The following is a 10,000-nucleotide window of genomic DNA, read 5'->3' on the forward strand; positions in this document are numbered from 1 at the left end:
CAGTCATCAAACGGGCTCTTTAAAGTCGAGTGCTTAGGCAATCATCAAAAACCCTTTCCAGAGACATGACAGCTTAGAGCGTCACTCATCCCGTGATGGCAAAGAGCAGTCTCGCTCCGACGTTACTTCAAGGCCTTATTTTTATTTTATTCTTTTTTTTTTTTTATCACCGCTGATGGCTTCGGTAGTTTATTTTGATACAGTTTAGCCCTTGTGTAAAGGTTTTTTGGTCTTTATGATCACCGTTGACGGTTTCGGTAGTTTATTCTAATAAATTGTAGCCATTGTGTGAAGGAGCTTTTTTTTGGTATATATATTTCTGATCACCGCTGACGGTTTCGTTTTCGATAGTTTATTGCAATACATTTTAGCCCTTGTTTGGTATTTCTGATCACCGCTGACGGTTTCGTTTTCGGTAGTTTATTGCAATACATTTTAGCCCTTGTTTGTTACTTCTGATCACCGCTGACGGTTTCGGTAGTTTATTCTAATAAATTTTAGCCCCTGTGTAGAGGAGGTTTTTTGGTATTTATCATAATTCATTGTTTTTTCTATTCATTAATTTACCCCTCAATGATCACCGCTTACGATTTCAGTAGTTTATTTTAATAAATTGTATTTTCTATTAATTAATTAATGAATTTGTTTTCTTTTCTAATAAGCGATATCTCTTCCTTTCAGTGCTTCCATTCCCCTCTTTTCCTCCTCTTCCTTCTTCCTAGTGAGCGCCATATTCTTCTGAATAATAATAATAATAATAATAATAATAATAATAATAATAATAATAATAATAATAATAATAATAATGGTAATATAAAAAGAAAAGCCTTTCGGATGGGGTTCTGTAATGGCCTATTTTTTTTTTAAGTACGCATTTTTAGCTTTCGAAGAGAGGGAGAAGAAGAATTAAATATAATATAATATCTATAATATTATAATATATTTATAATATATAATATATATATATATTATTTATATAATATATAATCAGAGAGATAGAGAGAGAGAGAGAGAGAGAGAGAGAGAGAGAGAAGTGAAACGCTCAACGGAAGCCAACTTGTAGCTAATGATGATGAGAATGTAGTCTGGAAAAGACGAGAACCGAAGACTTCCTGGAACGGCCTGGATTTCCTGGATTTCCTGGAGTTCAAAGGGAGCAAAAGCTTCAGTATATGTTCCCGCGTATCGATCTTCCTCATTTAAAGGCAGTTTTTCTTATTTATTATCTATTTTCTTTGTTATCACACTTAAGTTTATTATAACTTTACGTTGTTCCCTGGGCGAATATTTTGCTTTTCTTTCATTGTTAGATTTTCATGTATTTAAAAGAAGTATGAAAGAAAATAAGTTTCTTTGTTGTTAAACTACTAGGTAATTATTATTGAAAACATAAGCGGTGTAATAAATGAAGTTCAGTATAATATATATTATTTGTTGACTGAATAAGGATCAGTAGCATAAACCTAAGTTCTGTTATTCAGCGAAGCGTTGTTAGTGTTCAATCTGATACAATTTGATGAACAGTGTTCTTACACTTATCAATATATTACCTTTCTTGTGAAAAATAGTCGACAAACATTGAATTAACCATACTTTTATTGATTAATACTATTTCCTTCTCATAAATTAGCATAGGGGAAAATGATCTGTAATTTTTACTTCACTGATATATTATATCTTTGGAGGTGCGTTTCTTTTCGGCAAATAATTTTCAGCCATTTTATAAAAAATAATCGGACAAAGTTATTATACCATCGGTAATATCTCTGGGTTCATATGAAGTGGATAATGGATTTAGTGTCTTTTGAACGCCTTTGGGAACATTTATTATATACCATCATTCTCCATTACTTTAAAATGGTGCACTTTTGAAATGGAAAATATAAATGAGATATTTGAGCATATAGTAGTTTTCTTTAAGAAAGATAGGCACTTTGTTAGAGATTAATTATTCCTGTTAATGTCCACACAAACAAATATTCACCTCTATGAATTATGAAAATACTGAACCATAATATTCCTCGTTTTAGTGAAATTAGTTAATTAATGCAGTTAGTTGCGTCGCTACTCAGGAATACTTTTTATTCGTGATTCAAAATATAATTAATGTATATACATACATACATGCATATATACTATATCTATATATATTCATATTATATTACATATTTAATATATGTTAGTCCTATCTATAATATATATGTATATATATATATATATAATATATATCATATATAATATGGTAATAATATATATATATATATATATACTATTTTCTATTATTTTTAGATATATATATATATATATATATATATATATATAACAAATTATATATTATATATATATCTATATATATCATATCTATATTAAATTATCTATATTATATATATTATATTATATATTTTATATTATAATATATATTATTATATAGATATATATATAATATATATATATATATAGATATTACTAATAATATGTTAATATAATAGATATATATATTATAATATATATATATATATTATATAATATTATATATATAGTGATAGATAATATTATATATATATATATACACATAATATAATTCTATATTAAATATAGATATTTTTATAGATATATATTATAATATACTATTATATATATATATAGATTAATATCTCTATAATATATATATTATAGATATATAAATTCATATAGAAAATAGGATCAACCTTAGAAATGAGAGACTATTGGATTAAAAATTTGAGTTCAAGCACATGATGCACGGCACAATTACCACTGCCTTTAGAATTAAAAGTAATAACATTCTCAAATAAAATGTTCTGTTTATTACTTAACGTTGCATGCTCTGTTCCATTAGGTATTTTATGCGAACGTTTCCGCAAGTGAAGTACAAAGTTTTTTTTTGTGTTTTTTTTTAATATAAAAAGATATACTGTCAGACGGGAGACCGTTGCAAAACGTAAAGTAATATAAATAATTATAATTCCCAGATAATCCAGTTGGTTTAGTATTTAAATAAACATGATTATCATAAACGATTTTATTATATATATATATATATATATAGATATATATATATATATATATATATATATATATATTTATATATATGCATATGTGTGTGTGTGTATAAATATACATGCATACATACATATATATAACCATATTATAATATATATATATATATATATATATATATATATATACATATGTGTGTGTGAGAAATATAAATATACATGCATACATACATATATATAACCATAATAATATATTATATATATATATATATATATATATATTATATAATTATATGTATATATATATATATATATAGATATATATATCTATATATATATATATTATATATATATATATATATATATTGTATATATAGATATATATATATATATATATATCTATATATATATATATATATATATATATATATATTATAATATATGTATATATATATATATATATATATATATATATATATATATACTATATATATATATATATATATTATATATATATCTATCTATATATATATATATATATATATATATATATATATATATATATATATATATATATATATATCTTACAAGTGTGTAATTTTAGTGAATTACATATCATGTCTTGCTTGGAGACAGACTGAGCTGTAGGGGCAGCTTTCTTGAGTGAAGTAATTTGATACGTAAGCATTTTAATCTAGAGACTGCTTGTTTTGTCGCCAAGACAGCTTGTGGTGTGTCAAGCATGTACATTCGTTTGTACGGATGTTACAGTTCTAATCGACCAGGCACTTGCGAAAGTCACATTCCTTTTGGTGAGAAGAAAGAGGTCAGTTTGGTACACGGCAGTGACAAAAACCCAAATCTGCCCACAAAGAAAACTAGTAAGTTATCACTCTACCCTCCTGACTAAGAATTCACTCCCAGACCCAGAATGTCAATAGGTTCATTGTATTAGTCAGGTTAGAGAACCCCGTCTCTAATACCAGGGAATAGAAACCATCTGTAATAAAGATAATAATGGATAAAAGATACACTTCACACATCACTCTTTTCAAAGATGACGGTTTTATGTCTTACAAAATATGTGCCATAATTTTTAGATGGGGTTATCTCTCCCGACACTTGGCGTGTACCAAACTGACCTCTTTCTTCTCAACAAAAGGAATGTGACTTTCGCAAGTGCCCTGGTCGATTAGACCTGTAACACCCGTACAATTGAATGTACATGATTGACACACCCGAAGCTGTCTTGGCGACAACACGAACAGTCTCTCGATTAAAATGCTTACATATCAAATTCCTTCACTCAAGAAAGCTGCCCCTACAGCTCAGTCTGTCTCCAAGCAAGACATGTAATTCACTAACATTACACTCTTGTAAGATATATATATACAATATATTATATATATACATAATGATATATATATATATATTATATATAATATATATATAGTTATATGGTTCATATGTTTTATAATATATGTATGTATATTTATCATATTTATACATATAATATTAGATTATATATATATATATTAAATATATTATATTATATATACCATAAATATATATATATACATATATTATATATTATATAATACATATATATATGTACATATATATCTATGTTATATATATTATTATTTATATATATCTATATTATATATATATATAATATATATTAAAGGGGAAGGGAGGGAAAGGGGGGGGGGGGGAAAGATAAGAGAGAAGGAAAGAGAAGTTGAAGAGGAGGGAATAATAATTATATTAACAGATAATCCGGTTGTTTTGTTGTTTAAATAACTTAATTGATTATCATTAAACTATTTTTATTTGGCAATTAATATAATCTAATACAATTCTCTATCTATATATATTATCTCTCTATCTTATAATATATTGTATTAGATTATATTTAATGCAAAATTAAAATAGTTTATTTTTTGATAATCATAATGTTTATTTAAATACTAAACCAACAGGATTATCTGGTAATTATAATTATTTATATTACTTTACGCTTTGCAACGGTCTCCCGTCTGACAGTATATCTTTTTATATTAAAAAAAAAAAGAACACACATTTTTACTTCACTGGCGGAAACATTTTAATTCTAAAGGCAGTGGTAATTGTGCCTTGCATATATATATATATATATATATATATATATATATATATATATATATATATATAGATATGTATGCATATATATATATATCTATATATACATATATATATATATATATATATATATATATATATATATATATATATATATATATATATATACGTATATATATATATACATATATATATAGATATATATATATATATATATATATATATATATATATATATATATATATACATATATATATATATATATATATATATATATATATATATATATATATATATATATATATATATAAATGGGATATTTGAGCATATAGTAGTTTTCTTTAAGAAAGATAGGCGCTTTGTTAAATATTAATTATTCCTGTTAATGTCCACACAAACAAATATTCACCTCTACGAATTATGAAAATACTGAACCACAATATTCCTCGTTTGTAGTGAAACTAGTTAATTAATGCAGTTAGTTGCGTCGCGAATCAGGAATACTTTATATTCGTGATTCAAAATATAATAAAAGTATATATATACATACATACATACATACACCTGATTAGCGACGCAACTAACTGCATTAATTAACTAGTTTCACTAAAAACGAGGAATATTGTGGTTCAGTATTTTCATAATTCATAGAGGTGAATTTTTGCTTGTGTGGACATTAACAGGAATAATTAATATTTAACAAAGCGCCTATCTTTCTTAAAGAAAACTACTATATGCTCAAATATCCCATTTATATTTTCCATTCAAAAGTGTACCATTTTAAAGTAATGGTCAATGATGGTATATAATAAATGTTCCCAAAGGCGTTCAAAAGACACTAAATCCATTATCCACTTCATATGAACCCAGAGATATTACCGATGGTATAATAACTTTGTCCGATTATTTTTTATAAAATGGCTGAAAATTATTTGCCGAAAAGGAAGGCACCTCCAAAGGTATAATGTACTTGTGAAGTAAAAATTACAGATCATTTTCCCCTACGCTAATTTATGAGAAGGAAATAGTATTAATCAATAAAAGTATGGTTAATTTAATGTTTGTCGACTATGTTACACAAGAAAGGTAATATATTGATAAGTGTAAGAACACTGTTCATCGAAATGTATCAGATTGAACACTAACGACGCTTCGCTGAATAACAGAACTTAGGTTTATGCTACTGATCCTTATTCAGTCAATAAATAATATATATTACACTGAACTTTATTCATTACACCGCTTATGTTTTCAATAATAATACCATAGTATTTAACAACAAAGAAACTTGTTTTCTTTCATACTTTTTTTAAATACCTGAAAATCTAACAATGAAAGAAAAGCAAAATATTCACCCAGGGAACAACGTAAAGTTATAATAAACTCAAGTGTGATAACAAAGAAAATAGATAATAAATAAGAAAAACTGCCTTTAAATGAGGAAGATCGATACGCGGGAACATATACTGAAGCTTTTGCTCCCTTTGAACTCCAGGAAATCCAGGAAATCCAGGTGGTTCCAGGAAGTCTTCGGTTCTCGTCTTTTCCAGACTACATTCTCATCATCATTAGCTACAAGTTGGCTTGCGTTGAGCGTTTCACTTCTCTCTCTCTCTCTCTCTCTCTCTCTCTCTCTCTCTCTCTCTCTCTCTCTCTCTCTCTATATATATATATATATATATATATATATATATCATATATAGCATATATATATATAGTATATATATATATATATATATATATAGCATATCTAGTAGTATATATATATATATATATATATATATATATATATATATATATCAATATAGTATATATATATATATATATATACTATATATATATATATATATATATATATATATATATATATATATCACATATACAATCTCTCTCTCTCTCTCTCTCTCTCTCTTCGAAAGCTAAAAATGCGTACTAAAAAAGAAAAAAAAATAGGCCATTACAGAACCCCATCCGAAAGGCTTTTCTTTTTTATATTATTATTATTATTACTATTGTTATCTTTATTATTATTAATATTATTATTGTTATTCAGAAGAATATGGCGCTCATTAGGAATAAGGAAGAGGAGGAAAAGAGGTGAATAGAAACACTGAAAGGAAGAGATATCGCTTATTAGAAAAGAAAACAAATTAATTCATTAATTAATAGAAAATACAATGTATTAAAATAAACTACTGAAATCGTAAGCGGTGATCATTGAGGGCTAAATGGAATACAGATGGAAGATATCTCGCTTTTAAAAAGAAGAGGAAAAAACTAACAAATTAATAAATATATAACAAAAATATATTAAAACAAACTACCGAAACCGTCAGAGGTGATCAGAAATACCAAACAAGGGCTAAAATGTATTGCAATAAACTACCGAAAACGAAACCGTCAGCGGTGATCAAGAATACCAAACAAGGGCTAAAATGTATTGCAATAAACTACCGAAAACGAAACCGTCAGCGGTGATCAGAAATACCAAACAAGGGCTAAAATGTATTGCAATAAACTACCGAAAACGAAACCGTCAGCGGTGATCAGAAATATATATACCAAAAGAAAGCTCCTTCACACAATGGCTACAATTTTTTAGAATAAGCTACCGAAACCGTCAACGGTAATCATAAAGACCAAAAAACCTCCTTTACACAAAAGCTAAATTGTATCAAAATAAACTACCGAAGCCATCAGCGGTGATAAAAAAAAAAAAGAATAAAATAAAAATAAGGCCTTGAAGTAACGTCGGAGCGAGACTGCTCTTTGCCATCACGGGATGAGTGACGCTCTTAGCTGTCATGTCTCTGGAAAGGATTTTTGATGATTGCCTAAGCACTCGACTTTAAAGAGCCCGTTTGATGACTGTTCCAGTTCTTCGGGCTCTCAAAGAAACCCCCACGCCCCCCCTTTGAGGGGAAAGCAGGGTGCGTCGGATAATCTGACTCAAAGGTGCGGAAGAGATCTATCTGTACGTATTAGGTTGATGGAGGAATTTAGATTCAATAAAATACGCGTGTTTTATGTTTTTATTTATCCAAATTATCCGTTACTTGTTAGGTCCGAATTTGTATGTCACAATGTATAGTATATATATATATATATATATATATATATATATATATATATATATATATATATATATATATATATATAATATATATAAAATATAAAGGGCGAACCAAAAGTAGGTGGACAGTAGAATAATAAAATTTATTGTGAGATTACATATACAGTTATATTAACTAATACAATTAAATATTTATTAACAATCATTACATTTATAATTATATTGTATACAATACAAAGGCACTGACTAATGCAGACCTTATTCCGCCTACAGCTCACTTAGTATATATATACTATATATATATATATATATATATATATATATATATATATATATATATATATTATATATATGTATATATATATATATATACATATATATGCATATATATATATATATATATATATATATATATATATATATACTTATATATATATATATATATATATATATATATATATATATATATATATATATATATATATATATATATATATAATATATATATATATATATGTAAGTGTGTGTGTGAAAAAGGTCAAAGAGATAATCATAAGCACTAAAGAAGTTACTGAGTCTCAGTTACTCTATAGACTTGAATATACTACACATCTTTAAGGAAATATGTTATATTATTCAGGCTAATCACATTGTATTTGTTTTGTTTCATCACTTTGTTCATTTCTTAGATGGTTTACTTGAATCACATTAACCTCTTGTATCTATCTTCGTTTGTGAATGAACCGCAAATTGTCTGGAGGGTTGTTCCGTATGAAAAGGTTCGTCTTCTGAATAGTAATAATAATATTAATAATAATAATAATAATAATAATAATAATAATAATAATATAATAATTATTATTATTATTATTATTATCGTACTATACTACAATGGGTGTTATGTCTGTCTGTCCGTCTGTCATTCAATCACGGCTAAACGGCTTTTCCAATGGGCATGAAACTTGGCTGGGTTATAGTGGGGACTCCTAAGATGGTTTATAATGGGGTTTTATCCTATCTCCAGACAGCCCCTCCGAAGGGGGTGGTGGTAAGGAGGGATTCCCTGAAACAGAGCTAGTTCTCCCCGTGAAATGGGGCTGGTTATGCCCGTAGACTTAGTTACTTTGCAAATTTATCATACATAATAGTTAAAAAATACTAACGAGTCACTTATATGAAGCAGCAGATGAATATGCTTTTAGTAAGATTGGTAAATTGTACAAAGATATATATAAAACATATCAACAGCTAAAAGAGAATTGGAATATTTATGTGTAACTAGTATTTAGAGATAGTCACCATATATTTTCTTACCTGTATCACAATATTAATATAGTTTTTGGCAAAGAATGAGCCCAAGCTCAAAATGAACGTTTTCCATTGCCCCTCCGACCTATTATGGGAATTATTCCATTAACCTTCGTTGTCAGGAAAGTTTTGATGCTGTTATAATTATACCTTTGGGGGAAGCTTCCTCGAGGTTACTTGTCAGTTACAAAGGCTTGCTTCAGAGCTGAATATTCCTGGCGGTTTCTGAATGCAGTTTTTATTGAAAAATACTCTTTCTGGAAGGATGGTTGAAGGCTCAGGCCTTCAGCTTTTAATAGTCATGGAGAAGAGAGAGAAGAGATGAGAGAGAGAGACGAGAGGATGAGAGAGACGAGAGAGAGAGAGAGAGAAGAGAAGGAAGAAAGTAAAGTTAAAGTACGTTCCGATCGTCCTCAGTCGACGGAGCTATCCAGAAAGCTGTATTTTTCTATATTCTCCTCATTCTGGTCTGTTGTAGCTT

The sequence above is a fragment of the Macrobrachium nipponense genome, chromosome 6 (genome assembly GCF_015104395.2).
Source record: "Macrobrachium nipponense isolate FS-2020 chromosome 6, ASM1510439v2, whole genome shotgun sequence".
Classification (NCBI taxonomy): Eukaryota; Metazoa; Arthropoda; class Malacostraca; order Decapoda; family Palaemonidae; genus Macrobrachium; species Macrobrachium nipponense.